General features: G+C 39.3%; 1 protein-coding gene across 5 annotated transcripts in view; it reads left to right on the top strand.

The window, feature by feature from the left end:
* The window catches only part of LOC135224729 (protein retinal degeneration B-like), a 189,553-nt gene that overhangs the window by 86,253 nt on the left and 86,761 nt on the right, over positions 1 to 16,539 (top strand). For 3 of the 5 annotated variants that reach the window (XM_064264035.1, XM_064264033.1, XM_064264034.1), the window contains one exon: positions 10,593 to 11,723. The exons of the other annotated variants lie outside the window; for them this stretch is intronic. The gene's annotated coding sequence lies outside the window, so the exon portion shown is untranslated. The remainder of the gene's footprint in view (positions 1 to 10,592; positions 11,724 to 16,539) is intronic. 5 annotated transcript variants of the gene reach the window in all.

Here is a 16,539-nt window from a genome sequence, read left to right as displayed (position 1 = left end):
GTTCCCACTCTGTGATGAAATGCCCTCGAAACATCACAAGATGTTCCTACTCTACTGAAATGCCCCTCGAAACATCACAAGATGTTCCCCACTCTGTGATGAAATGCCCCTCGAAACATCACAGATGTTCCCTTAACTCTGTGCTGAAATGCCCCTCGAAACATCACAAAGATTTCCCACTCTGTGCTGAAATGCCCCTCGAAACATCACAAGATGTTCCCCACTCTGTGCTGAAATGCCCCTCGAAACATCACAAGATGTCCCCCACTCTGTGCTGAAATGCCCCTCGAAACATCACAAGATGTTCCCCACTCTGTACTGAAATGCCCTCGGGAAACATCACAAGATGTTTCCCCACTCTGTGATGAAATGCCCTCGAAACATCACAAAGATGTTCCCTACTCTGTGAATGAAATGCCCCTCAAACATAACAAATGTTCCTACTCTGTACTGAAATGCCCCTCGAAAACATCACAAGATGTTCCCCCCACTCTGTGATGAAATGCCCCTCGAAAACATCACAAGATTTTTCCTAACTCTGTACTGAAATGCCCCTCGAAACATCACAAGATGTTCCCCACTCTGTGCTGAAATGCCCCTCGAAACATCACAAGATGTTCCCCACTCTGTGCTGAAATGCCCCTCGAAACATCACAAGATGTTCCCTACCTCCTGTGCTGAAATGCCCTCGAAACATCAACAAGAATGTTCCCCACTCTGTGATGAAATGCCCTCGAACATCACAAGATGTTCTACTCTGTGCTGAAATGCCCCTCGAAAAACAACATCACAAGATGTTCCCCACTCTGTGCTGAAATGCCCCTCGAAACATCACAAGATGTTCCCCACTCTGTGCTGAAATGCCCCTCGAAACATCACAAGATGTTCCCTACTCTGTACTGAAATGCCCCTCGAAACATCACAAGATGTTCCCCACTCTGTGCTGAAATGCCCTCGAAACATCACAAGATGTTTCCCCACTCTGTGCTGAAATGCCCCTCGAAACATCACAAGATGTTCCCTACTCTGTACTAAAGAAATGCCCTCGAAACATCACAGATGTTCCCCACTCTGTGATGAAATGCCCCTCGAACATCACAAGATGTTTCCCTACTCTGTACTGAAATGCCCCTCGAAACTCACAAGATGTTCCCCTCTGTGCTGAAATGCCCCTCGAAACATCACAAGATGTTCCCTACTCTGTACTGAAATGCCCCTCGAAACATCACAAGATGTTCCCCACTCTGTGCTGAAATGCCCCTCGAAACATCACAAGATGTTCCCTACTCTGTACTGAAATGCCCCTCGAAACATCACAAGATGTTCCCCACTCTGTGCTGAAATGCCCCTCGAAACATCACAAGATGTTCCCTACTCTGTACTGAAATGCCCCTCGAAACATCACAAGATGTTCCCTACTCTGTACTGAAATGCCCGCTCGAAACATCACAATGTTTCCCTACTCTGCTGCTGAAATGCCCCTCGAAACATCACAAGATGTTCCCTACTCTGTACTGAAATGCCCCTCGAAACATCACAAAGATGTTCCCTACTCTGTACGAAATGCCCCTCGAAAACATCAACAAGATGTTCCCTAACTCTGTACTGAAATGCCCCTCGAAACATCACAAGATGTTCTCTACTCTGTACTGAAATGCCCCCTCGAAACATCACAAGATGTTCCCTACTCTGTACTGAAATGCCCCTCGAAACATCACAAGATGTTCCCACTCTGTACTGAAATGCCCCTCGAAACATCACAAGATGTTCCCTACTCTGTACTGAAATGCCCCTCGAAACATCACAAGATGTTCCCTACTCTGTACTGAAATGCCCCTCGAAACATCACAAGATGTCCCCCACTCTGTACTGAAATGCCCCTCGAAACATCACAAGATGTTCCCCACTCTGTACTGAAAATGCCCTCGAAACATCCACAAGATGTTCCTACTCTGTACTGAAATGCCCCCTCGAAACATCACAAGATGTTTCCCTACTCTGTACTGAAATGCCCTCGAAAACATCACAAGATGTTCCTACTCTGTGATGAAATGCCCCTCGAAACATCACAAAGATGTTCCTACTCTGTACTGAAATGCCCTCGAACATCACAAGATGTTCCCCTACTCTGTACTGAAATGCCCCTCTCGAAACATCACAAGATGTTTTTCCCACTTCTGTGATGAATGCCCCTCGAAAACTCACAAGATGTTCCCTACTCTGTGCTGAAAAATGCCCCTCGAAACATCACAAGATGTTTCCTACTCTGTACTGAAATGCCCCTCGAACATCACAAGATGTTCTCTACTCTGTACTGAAATGCCCCTCGAAACATCACAAGATGTCACCAACTGTGATGAAATGCCCCTCGAAACATCACAAGATGTTCCCTACTCTGTGCTGAAATGCCCCTCGAAACATCACAAGATGTTCCCCACTCTGTGCTGAAATGCCCCTCGAAACATCACAAGATGTCCCCCACTCTGTGCTGAAATGCCCCTCGAAACATCACAAGATGTCCCCCACTCTGTGTTGAAATGCCCCTCGAAACATCACAAGATGTTCCCCACTCTGTGTTGAAATGCCCCTCGAAACATCACAAGATGTTCCCCACTCTGTGCTGAAATGCCCCTCGAAACATCACAAGATGTTCCCCACTCTGTGTTAAATGCCCCTCGAACATCACAAGATGTTCCCACACTCTGTGCTGAAATGCCCCTCGAAACATCACAAGATGTCCCCCCCACTCTGTGCTGAAATGCCCCTCGAAACATCACAAGATGTTCCCCACTCTGTGCTGAAATGCCCCTCGAAACATCACAAGATGTTCCCCCACTCTGTGCTGAAATGCCCCTCGAAATATCACAAGATGTCCCCCACTCTGTGCTGAAATGCCCCTCGAAACATTACAAGATGTTATCCCCCCTTCACTCTGTGCTGAAATGCCCCTCGAAACATCACAAGATGTTCCCCACTCTGTGTTGAAATGCCCCTCGAAACATCACAAGATGTTCCCCACTCTGTGCTGAAATGCCCCTCGAAAACATTCACAATGTCCCCACTCTGTGTTGAAAATGGCCCCTCGAAACATCACAAGATGTTCCCCACTCTGTGCTGAAATGCCCCTCGAAACATCACAAGATGTCCCCCACTCTGTGCTGAAATGCCCCTCGAAACATTACAAGATGTCCCCCACTCTGATAAATGAGAAACAATCCCATAGAAAACGCCCCAGCTCATTTCCCCAGGCTACCGTCGTATCATAGACGTCACCTACGCGGCTAATTTGACATTTCGCCGGAGAACAGACCGAAAGCAAGGCAAAGGTCGGCCCCTCAAAGTGCAATCGCTGCCGCCGCTCCAGCAGCGTTCCGAACTCCCACTTACTGCCCAAAATAGTCTTCGAACATGACCGCGCGCGCGAACTGGGCTGGGCTGGGTCAGGTCTCTGACGTATTGGCGCGCAAATAACCTCTGTACGGACCGCCACGCGCGAAGATCCGAACTCTCAGTTCATCTCCATTGAAGTGTTTGTGTGTCCAAGTTACTGAAGGCATCGAAATTTGTATCCCCCCGTTTTTTGTAAGGTGTGGTATACACTGGTACGACAGAAATGCTTTTAGTTGTGACTTATTTTTTTTCAAGGATTTGTAAGTTAGAATGTGATATTTGAAATGGGATATATTTTGTAAGTTGGGACTCGGCAGTACTGCCCAATATATACGTCAAGGATAAGTTTATTTTTCAAGTTTGGTTTGGCATTAATAACCTACTATATATTTCACTGCTTATCTAAAAAAAATAATGAAAGACAAGTTATTGTCAAAAAATAAACCCCACTTTTCAAAGGGAAAAATGGTCGTGAAAAAAGATGCCTTCAAATTATTAATTTATAATTAGAAATAGATGGATGTGACTCCTCTTTAACATTGTTCATTTGTTGGTAGAAATTCGCTTTACCCTCATACTCACAAGAGGCTTCGGGAGAGATTTTACAAGCTACCCACTGTAAACCCACGAGGGACGACCCATATAATATAAAACCAATAGGGGCCCCTTAACACTCGGTTGTACGTATAAATTACTTTAATTATTGATCTTCGATAGTCACCCTATAGGCTCGCTTCTTTGAGGGAACATCGGGTTCCTCTTTCATTTCGTCGTATTGTACTTTTGGTGCGTTTTCTTTAGTTTTTCTTTGGCTTTCGAAAGAGAAACTACTTGGAGGTTGAAGGGTTATTTGTTCTGTCCCGTCCGCCCCCTTCGGCGATCTTTAAAAAGCGGACTGAGGTTAGCAGTGACTGCCAATTTTCGGCATGCTTGGATCATCCACCCCCCGCCCCGATTCAATCAAAAATAAGAAGAGATTGCAGCCCTTTAGCCTTTAGTTAGTTTTTTCTTTTAATTTTTTAAATTAAAAAGTTAAGCCATTGAATCCTACGTCTTGGTAAACTCCAACCGCAAAGAGGCCGCACCACCAAGGCCGTGGTTGAAACCTTTATGGGCCACCTTGCGGCTTCTAGGAGTTTTCATACAGACACTATACGCTGTTATTAGAAAAACTCAATTGGCGTCTTTTTTTTTTATTCTTGTTCTGGACAGGGTTGCTTGCTTTATTGCAGGGACTGGTTGCTTCATTTTTGTTAAATCGTTAATTGAATAATAATTAATAACTTTATTTTCATCAAACGATTACTGATTTGGCCCGTATTATTTTTTTTCTGTCTATGGGTGCTTAGCCAACGTTTCGCTTCTCAGTAATATATGGTTCATAATAATGATTCACATCATTATATCTTTGTGAATATAATGGTTAGGACGGTCGCTTCGCAAGCAAAAGGACCCGTTTTAGATTGAATTTCATCATGCCTTTGTTGACTATTGATCAAGGGTTGTGATAATATGTGTATCTATGTATGTTATGTATATTAATATAATTATAATATAATATAATATTTATATATATAATATATATATATATTAATTATATAATATTGATAATTGAATAACTTATCGAAGTCACGAAGTATAAAAAACGTTTTAGATGGCCTATGTATAAATAAAGGTTTTTTCCACGAATAGGAAAAAAAATTGAAAAAAGCCGAGATAGCCCAAGTACTTTCGGTCCTGTTCGGAACCCTTTACTGAGGCAAAATCCAGTAAAAGGGTCCGAACAGGACCGAAAAGTTACATGGCTATCTCGGCTTTTTTCATTTTTTCCTTGCGGGTGGCAAAAAACCTTTATAATATAATATATATCTAATATATATATATTATATTAATTTATATATTATAATTATATATATATTTATACGCTATATATGATGTTATTATTTATTGTCCTTTGTTCCGACATTTAACATTCACCGTATTAGTCTATGTGGCCTACTCCTCAAAGGCGTTGATACGCATAATTTTCGTCCTCTTTTTACCATCTTGACACTACATACCACGGACCAAGTGACCAATAATCGATTAATGTATCCCCGCGCAACCAGACCTGCGCAAGTTAGCCTAAACTTTGGGACAGAAATTAATTAAGTTGAGCGCCTCAATGGGCGCAGTGATCGGTTATGTTCTCTGCCTGCCCACCTCGCTTCGGCGCGGGAGTTCGATATTTCGGGCATTCCACTGAGGGTTAAGATGCTGTATTTCTGGTTGGGTAGAAGTTCACTCTCGACGTGGTCCGGAAGTCACGTAAAAGCCGTTTGGTTCCCACGTTTGCCTGTAAATAAGCCATACTGGTTTCCCATACCAACGTCAAAACAAACATACAAACAAACAAAAGCCTTAGTTTCTTTCGTTTTGCACCGTTCAAGTATACTTAGATACCAAACTGACGGTTTCGCCAAAACTTGGTATATATTCTACTATATTAATATTATATATTATATATTATATCATATTATATATATCATGCTTAGTGGGACGCCTTCCGTTAGGTGTCTTTATTTTATTTGAACAATTTCTCGCCCGGAGCGATCAATTGGCGGTGTTTAGACTCCTACCTGCCATTTTTTGCCGATCGCCACTTTTTAATTTTTTAAATTCACTTTTCTTGACATAAATATCTGAATCTTAATACTTATTATTATATATATTATAATATATTATATTATATAATATATATATAATTATTATTAGCATATAGATATTTTATGCTCAAAGAAAAGTTTTACTTTAAAAATATGTATGTATTATCGTGTATGTAGTATTACTTGTATTAACTATCTCTATTATATTTATTAAATATAATTACACACACACCACACACACCACAACACAACACATATATATAATTAATATATATTATATATATAATATTATATATATATATATTTATAAATATATGTGTGTGTGTGTGGTGTGTGGATTGTGTGTGTGTTGTGTGTGTGTGTATGTAAAGAGCTCTGCTGAATGAGTATTTTCCATTTCATACAGAAGGAAACTTTTGAAAATTGTAAACTTAAAGAAATCCAGTAAGATGTTCAATATAGTCCAAAAGAAATGGGAAGACGTTAGCGAAGATGGGGAGATCGCGGAGGCGTACTTAACGCATTTCGAGAAAAAAATTAAAAATCAGCTAGTAAGATATTGAAACAGATTGTGGAAGTTTTCACCAGTTCCCATTTAAAAATGGTGGCCGGGGACAAAAAAGGAAAATAACGATTGGTGGAAGTTAAGAACGCCTGTGTAAGATTTAGCGAGCCACTTGCGCTGCTGATTGCTTCCCCAACACACACGGTGATATGCAAAATGGGCGTAAGACGGAAGCAACTGGACGCGACACATTTGTGACAGATGTTCTCGTCAGTCCCTGCTTATTTCTGATTGATTTCGCAGAGGAACTGTCCTCTCAGGACCCATCCCCACTCGTTCTTGCCATCCGCCCCCCCCCCCCACCCCAACCCCAACCACCAAGGTTAAGGTAAGCCATCCCACAATGCCGATTGTTGTTTCTGAAAGTAATTTTAAAAAAAAATCCAGCAAAACTTCATACTAACAAGCTTGGACGACCAATTTTGGAACTACTGGGAAAACATGATTCACATTAATGACATTTACTGTGTTTGCTCCTGTGTGTTTGGAGTGTAGCTGCAAATTCTTTATATATAATTTATATATAATATATATAATATAAAATTATTTATATAATATATATTATATATATATATATTTTTAATTTTTTTAATTTATATATTACTAATATAATGGTATTTATATATTATTTATATATATATCACTTTATGATATATAATATATATATATATATTAATCAATATATAATATATATTAGTATATATATGTAATATCTATATATATTCATATCTTAGCATAAAAAATGATTGGACTGCAAATCGAAAAGATTAAAATGAAAAAAAAATTTGGCTTTAAGTGATTTTTCAAAAATTTTTTACAAAATTGGAATGCTGTGATGGTTCATTTCCACAAAATTTAATTTAATTAATTATTTCTTATTTATTATTATTATTATTCTTATTATTATTATTAGTATTAGTTATTATTATTATTATTATTATCAAATTGGAATGGAAGACCCTCATTCAACAATTATTCCGTTAAAATAAAGAATGGTTCAGTGATTTTTAGCCGAATTATTTTTAATTTTTATATATGAAATTTTTAATTTTTTCTACTCTTCTTCTTAATCGCTGTTCTGGATCTGCAATATTGGCCAGTGTATCTGTGCAGGTGTAGGCTTTTATATAATTTTTATTGAAACCGTAAGACATACGACAGGAGGACTGCTATAGGGGAAGAAGCAGTGTAAGTTTATTCAAGGAAAGGGACTACAAGGATTAAAGTGGGTGGGGAGCGTTTAAGCGCAAAAAAAAAAAAAAAAATAAAAACAAAAAAACCTGGGCGTCGTGGGAAGCCATTTTTGGAGGGTTGTTCAAGAAACGCCAATTAGAAATTCAGTCATTATGGAAGCAAATCAGGGTTATGATCCACGGCGATTAAGTGGAAATGGGAGAGTGGCTGGTTTGGTGGTAAATTGAGTCTGATGAAAGTTTGGTTAAGAGCTATACTCTTTTTTTTTCATCTGTCCATCCGCCTGTGGTGTTTTTGTATGGTAACACTGCGTCCTGGGCTTTAGATTAGTTACCAATCTATGTGTAAGTTTTAGGTAAATAAAAAGGAATCTTGGGTGTACATTTGCAACATTGGAAAAGTGTTTTTTAATAATTTACTGTATGGCGAATTACACCGTTAATATTCCGAAATAGGATATTTATTTATAATTCGTTGAATGTAACTATCTAAAGCCCGGGACGGCGAGTTGTTACCATACGCCAAACACCAACAGGTTGGCGGATGGACAGATGGAAAAAAACAGAGTATAGTGGAATGTCATCTAATGTATATGTAAAGTTTTAGGCTTGATAATGGCTAGCACACTTGATCGGGAGGTTGCAACGAAACAAAGCTGGTAGATGACTATGTTATTTAGCATTCGCCATTGCAACTCTGCATTTTGTTGTCTAGGCCCGCGTCCCTTACTTTACCTTACGAGACCTGATTGGCTTTTGATAAGCCCAATCACAGGGCTGGAAACTTCAGTCAGCTCCTTCCTCGATTATGTTCACATTGGCAGGGATTGTATGTATTGCCACTTCTCCTGGGGGAATGGGATACGTTTTTCAATCAAAAATAAATCCCGTTCAGGAGGGGTTGGGAACTCTCGACGGCTGAGTTGCGGAGTTTCTAAGCCTGCTGACTGGCCTTATCAACTGCCCAATCACGGAGGCGTTCATAAGGGACTGGCCTAGAACATCAGCATTGGCCACTTTGGTTGTGTGTGAATTCCCTACCATAGTGAAATAACATTTATAACCTTTCAGAGAGTTTGTTTTAGGGGAGTTCAAAGGCGAATTATTGAGGTAAAGCACGAAGGTCAATGTAAATGGAAACAAGGAAGAAGTTTTAACGAATGTTAGAATAGATGGATGGAATAATGGGAGCAGTTGGTTTGTGTAGGTATTGTGGAGAAGCCATGATATGTGTAAAGAGGTGAAACCATGAATGCACCAGTGTGTGTGTGTATGTGTGTTTGTGTGTGTGTGTGTGTGTGCAGGAGGTTGGAAAGATACTCAAAGTGTCTCTGGATGCTAAGGTTAGGGTGTATGAAGAGTCCCTTTTTTGCCAAATTTCCTTTAGAGATTTAAGGTTTGGAATCGAAATGCAATTGAAAGTAAAAGGCTGAAGATGTTATGATGAAATTTATATAAATGTAGCGTGAAAATAAGCGTAAGGGTGTAAAATAGTCAGTAAGTGAAAGTGGTTAAACGTTTGGTGTAGAAGAAAGGAATGATCAGAGTAAATTTTTTATGGTTTGGTCTTGTGGAAAGAAAGAAAGGACAGTAGGGTGTCGTCTAAAAGTCTGTGATTCAGAAATATCAGGATGCTGGAGGAGGGAGGACATAGAAAGAGTTCTTGGAAAGAAAATTCAAAGGAACCAAGAAAGCAGGCGCAAAAGAGTTGAAGGTTGTATTGTATGTATTGGTGTTTGACGTGCTGCTGGTTAGCAGTCTGTGGGAGGCGTCTAAAGTGAATAATGTTGTGGAAGTTTTCTACTTTGGGGTTCATCCCCGATTCGGCATTTTATAAAATGTGAATGCATCAGTAACCATTGTGTTTTATGCCTACTCCTTGAAAGGGGAAAAGATTTAATTTTTAACTTTTTTATAATTATATATATAATGCATTCTCTCCCACTAACTATTTCTATATATATATAGTGTGTGGGAGTATATATCTCTTAAGACTCTTTAGAGCAATGAGTATTTTTAACGGGATGTTACTAAACCATTTGGTGAGGATTGCGGCAAAAATACACGATGTTAAGGTCATGTTACACCGTATCGATTGGCAGGACTTGAGTGGTCCTCGAGTGTGATTGATTAGGAGGAGCGTGTGTATGGTGTAGCAACAGGTCGCTTTCGAAAGGATTATATATATCGTACACAATAAGCTCTTGTTTTTGTTGTGCTTGGTCTTTCATGCGCTCTCAAAAGGAGCGTTCAGATGTGCAAACACACACACACACACACACACACACACACACACACACACATATATATATACAAACCGTATACGTATATATGTATATAATTAAAAAAAATAGTTTTCACCAATTCATTCCGACCAGTTTTTTAACTGAAACCATTTATACTGAATATACTACGAGTTAGTAAAATTGCCAGTCGTTAAATTATTGGAATTCAGAGAGCATTTGTTACATGGTTAATTCGCATATTCGAGTCCTGCTGTTAATTGAGGCTTATGGGAAACACTAATGGAAGCAAAATGGTCTTCTGCAATCGTTTCGTTCGTTGCACGAATGTCGTACGAACCGAATGTTAACGCCTATTTTTTTTTTTTATTTCCAATAGTGAGACGATTAAAGACAATTTATAATGGCAACTTCTACCTTTTGTATTGTGACCTTTTCATAAAGTCCGAAAACAAGTCTATTTTAAGCTACGTGGACGCTAAGGTTAAATTTGGCTTTAATTAGGGGAGCCCTTGTGTAGGCAACGCAGCTTTCATGTTGTTTTTCTTCCCTACAGGATGACGCAAACGGTGATGTCATGCAGTTCATGTGACGTGTGGGAATTTCGATAGTTCATTGGTGGAGGGCGGGCTGTGACGTCTGCATATTTTGTGACGTTGAAGACATATCCATTTTTGATTGGTGGATTTGGCGTGTGGCATCCTAACCTCTATGACGCATCTCGTACGTTGCCCTGTGATTGGCAGAGAGGACAGTGACGTCGCATCTGGATTTGTGCTGATGGTTAACAATTAATCGCTTTACATGCGTGTAATTTTACAGCTGAATTGGAAAAAAGGGACAAATTGAATTGTTACCGTCAGTGTCAAAGCAGCGTTGGTATTATCAAATCAATACGCGGAAATAGGGAGAAACAAAGGAGTTGTCAGGTACCACCAGCCAAGAGAATTTTGTGTTAAGGGGAAACTCTTGGATCGGGTGGCAGTTGCTTATGAGAACGGTCTGGGTAAAGGTGTCCCCGTCAGTTTATCAGCATCCGCTCCCTTGTAGAGCTTACGCCACGGACGACAGAAATTCGTGTGTATTCTGCTTATGTGTGAAGAGCAAGTGTGTTCAACGTAAAGTGTATCATTTTAGATCTGTTAAAATTAAGTGGGCAGACCAAATATCTGAACTAAACACGATTAATAGTGTCTTAAAACTGGGAGTGGCACATGTACCTTGAACGAGAAGATTACATTTGAAGGGTATCCGAGCTTTGAATATACTGTCATGACCCAGTGACGGGAAGGTGAAATAGATCGTGCCTACCGTACCTGCAGACAACTGGAAAGAAAGCTGTCCAGACCCCGTTGATCCTTCTGAAGGTGAAGAACCAGGGTGTGTGAGAGAGAGAGAGAGCGAGAGGAGAGAATGAATAACAGTTTCCTCGAGTAAATAGTGGTTGTGACGCTCATACCCACGTAAGTGACGAATAAGAAAGGGGAATTGCGAGTAAACACATATCGTTAGTGAGGAGCAGGCGCTGGAGGAGTGAGTTCATTTATATTGCTAGCGGCTGCTACCTCACCCCCACACTCTTTACTCTACTCGCTCTCTCGTTCGCTCTCCTCTCTCTCTCTCTCTTTTTCTCCCTGCAAGCTATTCTTCCGTGGAACTGCCTGGCTTTTTCGTCATTCAGTTAAAGGTATGTAGACATCATTGTTTCCTGTATTCTAGTATTGGATGGTTGGTAAGACATTATTTCCCTATGTTGAGATCTCAATTTCAGGGCACAGGCTACGAGATCATCTCTCTCTCTCTCTCTCTCTCTCTCTCTCTCTCTCTCTCTCTCTCTCTCTCTCTCTCTCTCTCTCCCCTGTCCGTCAGATAGAGGTCAAGGAGAGAGAGAGAGAGATTGATTCAACAAACACTATTCATGCATTTCAAAGGTTAATATCTCTCTTATTGTAGTTCATTGACATTAGTCATTATATATATAAAGATAAATAAACAAATAAATAAGAAATAGATATATATATGTATATATATATATATATATATATATATATATATATATATATATAGATTTTCTCACATCTCACGCTTGTTACTTTAATAAGATGGGATTATTTTGATTATAGCTAGATGGGATTATTTGTTGTTTTGCATTTCTGTATATTTATTATGTAATAATTATACAGGTATATTATATTATTCTGGTATATTGTTCTCGGTAATGTTAAACACCGATATACACGTACCCAGCCAGACAAGACAAAAACCACACACACACTAATATATACACAGAAGACATGTCAGGTGAGTTATTTTTATGAGGATGGTTATAATAACGGTAATGATGATGATAACGATATGATGAAATCTCCTCCGGCAGTGACGGTCCCTTTTTCATCCCAAGTACCTCGTAGACGCATAAGAAAAATTATACCGATTCCCCACTAAGGGCGGTCTTATTGGAAAGGGTGATAACGAAGAGTGCTGTCGTTGGCGCTCTCAGTCAAGCAGAGTCGTATCAATATTAGCGGATGATAAGTCGTCATTATTAGCGGATGATAAGTCTTTGGTTGCGCCATAGGCCAGGAAAGAAAGAAGGGTTGTCTGCTTCTACCAGATGTTCCTACCCCCTTCCAGCAACCCCCCCCCCCAAAAAAAAAAAAAAAAAAAAATAAATAAATAAAATAAAACTAGACAGTATTGGTAGGAAATTTACAATATCGAGATAAACTTTTATATGACAAAAATCCTGAATTATACAAATAAAGTGTGTCTGTGCAGATGATAAAATCACAGACTTTCGAATATCGTCGTCCTCGTTGTGCATTATTATTATTATTATTATTATTATTATTATTATTATTATTATTATTATTATTATTATTATTCACCAAGTTTTTCTCAGTCTGCCTCTTCATCGTCACCATCGTCCTTATCATCTTTTAATTAAATGTTTAAAATGTAACGCCTTTTCTTCCTTTCATTCTTTAAATATTCTACTGACAACCCTTTAGAGACAGAGTCACCAGTCTTTATAAACCCAAGAGGCCTCCGAAGGGGAAATCAGCCTCCAGAGGGAGACAGCTTATAGAGAAAGTAGAGAAAGGCGATAAATAAATAAATATGAGGAACAGGAAACACAACTGATACACCTGAAATTCAGGAGACGTCAGTAAAGAGCAAGAATGAACGTCTTTTCTTCTTTCCCGCCGTTATCCTTACACTAAGGGGTCGGTTGCCTGATGCGCCTTTCCTTACAACATCAGGCATAGCGCCTCAGTGGCGTGGTCGGTATGATGTTGGCGTGCCACCTCGGTGGCCGCGAGTTCGAACCTCGGGCGTTCCATTGAGGGGATAGAGATGTGTATTTCTGGTGATAGAAGTTCACTCTCGACGTGGTTCGGAAGTCACGTCAAGCCGTTGGTCCCGTTGCTGAATGACCACTGGTTCCATGCAACGTAAAAGCACCCCGCAAGTAAAACAAACAGAAAACCAATGAATCACAAAGACATTCATTGAAAGCGGAGAGGACGCAAGGAAACACGAGGAGCTACAGAGGAGCAGATGTCGGCGGTGATCACTGTTGTGTTCTTAGAATATGAGATTCATGACTTGAGTAACTGTGTAGGCTAAGAAAGATTTAATAATCACCAACTTGTCATCGGCGCACGAGAGCTGAAATTAAAAGCACCCAGCAGAAAAGTTTCAAGTGTCTAATTTCTTGAAGATGGACGTCGAGAGACTTATGCAGTTGATTCGCAGTTCTGTGAACTAAAACCGAGGAAGTACAAACAATCGGTAGAAGTTTTGACTAGCGTGAGAAATTACGTATCTGCGAAACAATGCGATATGGGGAAACAGGATGGAATCCCATGTAGCAAAATACCTGAGGAAGAACACTGAGGAGTAGAAAGCGTTAAGTACTTTAGAAAGTAAAGTTAAACGAAATACAAGATAATATAGGAGGCAATATTTGAACTAGAGACAGATTATGTAGATGAGGCCAAGTATCCAGAGAATGCTGTTGAGTTTAAGATAGCCCTCAGAATTATCAGTGAACGAATCCTCTGTTTATTAAGTAGAATTGGTAAAATAGAAACTTGGGCGATGGAAAGCACCTGGCTATGATGGATGGAGTCACTTTGCAGATGCTTTTAGTGAAAATTTAAAGACACGTCGGGTATTAACTAGATTGTTTTGCAAAGTATGGAATGAGGAAGCATAGTCTAACTAGAAGTTGGGGTTGTGGCAGGATACCAAAGAAGGATGACCTGTACGAATAAATATCTAATATGCCTATGCTTAATGGACTGCAGAAAGAGTAAGATAAAAGGCTTGGAGATGAACAGATTAATTTTAGTAAGGGCAGGAATTTCACTGACTGATGACGAGAAGGTTTTTGATAGTGCCACAGACCAATATTATGGAATGTTTTGCGGCACTATGGTACTGTAAATATGGAAATCTAGTATAAATAATTTAGGAACGTATTAGATGCTGATGGAGTCTTATCAAGTCAATGGTATGCAACAGGGTAATGTTATGTCACCTTTGCGGTTTGCCCTTCTCCGTTTTGTTTTTTGTTTTTTCTCCATGAGAAAGGGGTTGGAGATGGAATAAAATGTTGAGACTTGGGTAATGGTAGAATCTTGATAGACGTAGAATAAGCAGATGATGCTGTAATCAGTCAAAGCCACGGGCTTTACAAAGCTTGCTTGATAAAATGCATCTAATATTTTGAAAGATGAGGATAAATCATAGCAAAACAGATTAATGGGAGCAGATTTGCACCAAGGAACGGATGAAGAATGAGTTAATATTTAGAAACAATGATATCCACCACAAAGTCTTTTGAGTTTGAATTCAGTGAAAGGCTAAAAAGGGACAAATCAAGAGGAAGGATAGGCTGAATATAATTTGTAAATCAAGTAGACTTACGTTCCATTTGTCAACTTGGGTATACATATGCCAGGGCTATATGCATTGCTAGAGGAAGATATACGTTTCAACATGTGGACATGAATCATAGTATGGTAGAGAAAATATGCCTAAAAGATTTTGTCGATTGGAGAATGAACCCTTCAGAAAAATAGAAGAGGTCAGATAGATTTGGTAAATGAGATAACGAAGATGGATGGAGATGGCATGGGCATGTCCTTGATGGTATCAGCAGGGCTTCTGTGGTGGGCACCAGAGAAGTTGGAAGACCCAGACAGGTGGTGGCAGGAGATGATGAGAGGAGATTTGTGAAAGATAAAGCTGAGGGAATTTCTCAAGAGGACTTTTAACCGCTGAATGGCCTTTGCTGCCCCAGTGCTTGGTGTTACACCTAAACTTTATAAAACCAACCAACCAATCAAGAGGAATTTTTCCTTATACGGCGTTGGACTGGATTGTCGATAAAGATGAAATCTGGTGCAATTAATAAGACACTGAAGGAATAATTTAGTCATAGACCTAAGTTTGTTCACTCGGACTAGGAAAATAGTAATAGCTTTGCTATTCATCGGAATGCATGGTACAATGTCATCTAGGAACATTATTTTACAAATAATAATAATAATGTGTTTTTATGCTCTATTTTATGTATCTAATGATTTCTATGTAGAATACTTTTAAATGATATTTAGATATAAAGCTATGTGTATATTACTTGGATTAAAATATACATAAATATACATTTTATGTACATTTTAATCCAATGCACATCGTAAGAATACCTACTGTAATATTGTGGAATAAATGAATTATTATTATTATTATTATTATTATTATTATTATTATTATTATTATTATTATAGTATCCAATAATCAGTGCACTGTTAGAGGAACGTTTATCACCGAAATAATAACCCTATCAATAAACTCGCATTTTGTACGTAATATTTTCGGATCCGAACTATTTTCGGAGCCTTTGCCGTTGCATGCAGTAGCATTTCGGTATTAAACCTTTCATCGATCATGTTCCGTAATGAGGCATATGTAGGATGTAATCTGCAGACGAGTTGTGATCACATATTGACACAAGAGGTTACTGTTTTACGCAAGACAAATGAAATGTAAGATGTATATAAAAATAAGGAACTTATATAAGGTATAGATTGACAGCTCTTTATAATTCAGTGGTGTTCCCTGTTTTGCGGGGAGAAGAGTTAATCACAAAGCATTCAATGCTTCAGACATTCAGGTGATAGGTTTTATAACTAACACAGTAATCACAAGCATTTTAAAGCTCATTGAGAGGGTATCATCACATTATCAGTTAACCACATAATTACTTCATCTTGGTCTGCCAGCGGTGTGTGTACGTCGGCAAGCTGAAATGCCATTCATTAAAACCTATTTCTTTCTTAACTGCTGAATGCCCCCGGAGGGGAGTAGTGACATCAGTGCATCTGATGCGGTGCACTGTAGGCGTTACTTAAAGGCCTTTGCTGCATCCCCTCCGACCCTAGGTGCACCCCCTTTCATTCTATTTAGTCCATCTTACTTTCCACCCTCTCCTA

The sequence above is a fragment of the Macrobrachium nipponense genome, chromosome 12 (assembly GCF_015104395.2).
Source record: "Macrobrachium nipponense isolate FS-2020 chromosome 12, ASM1510439v2, whole genome shotgun sequence".
Classification (NCBI taxonomy): domain Eukaryota; kingdom Metazoa; phylum Arthropoda; class Malacostraca; order Decapoda; family Palaemonidae; genus Macrobrachium; species Macrobrachium nipponense.
This window is presented reverse-complemented; position numbering and strand designations above follow the sequence as displayed.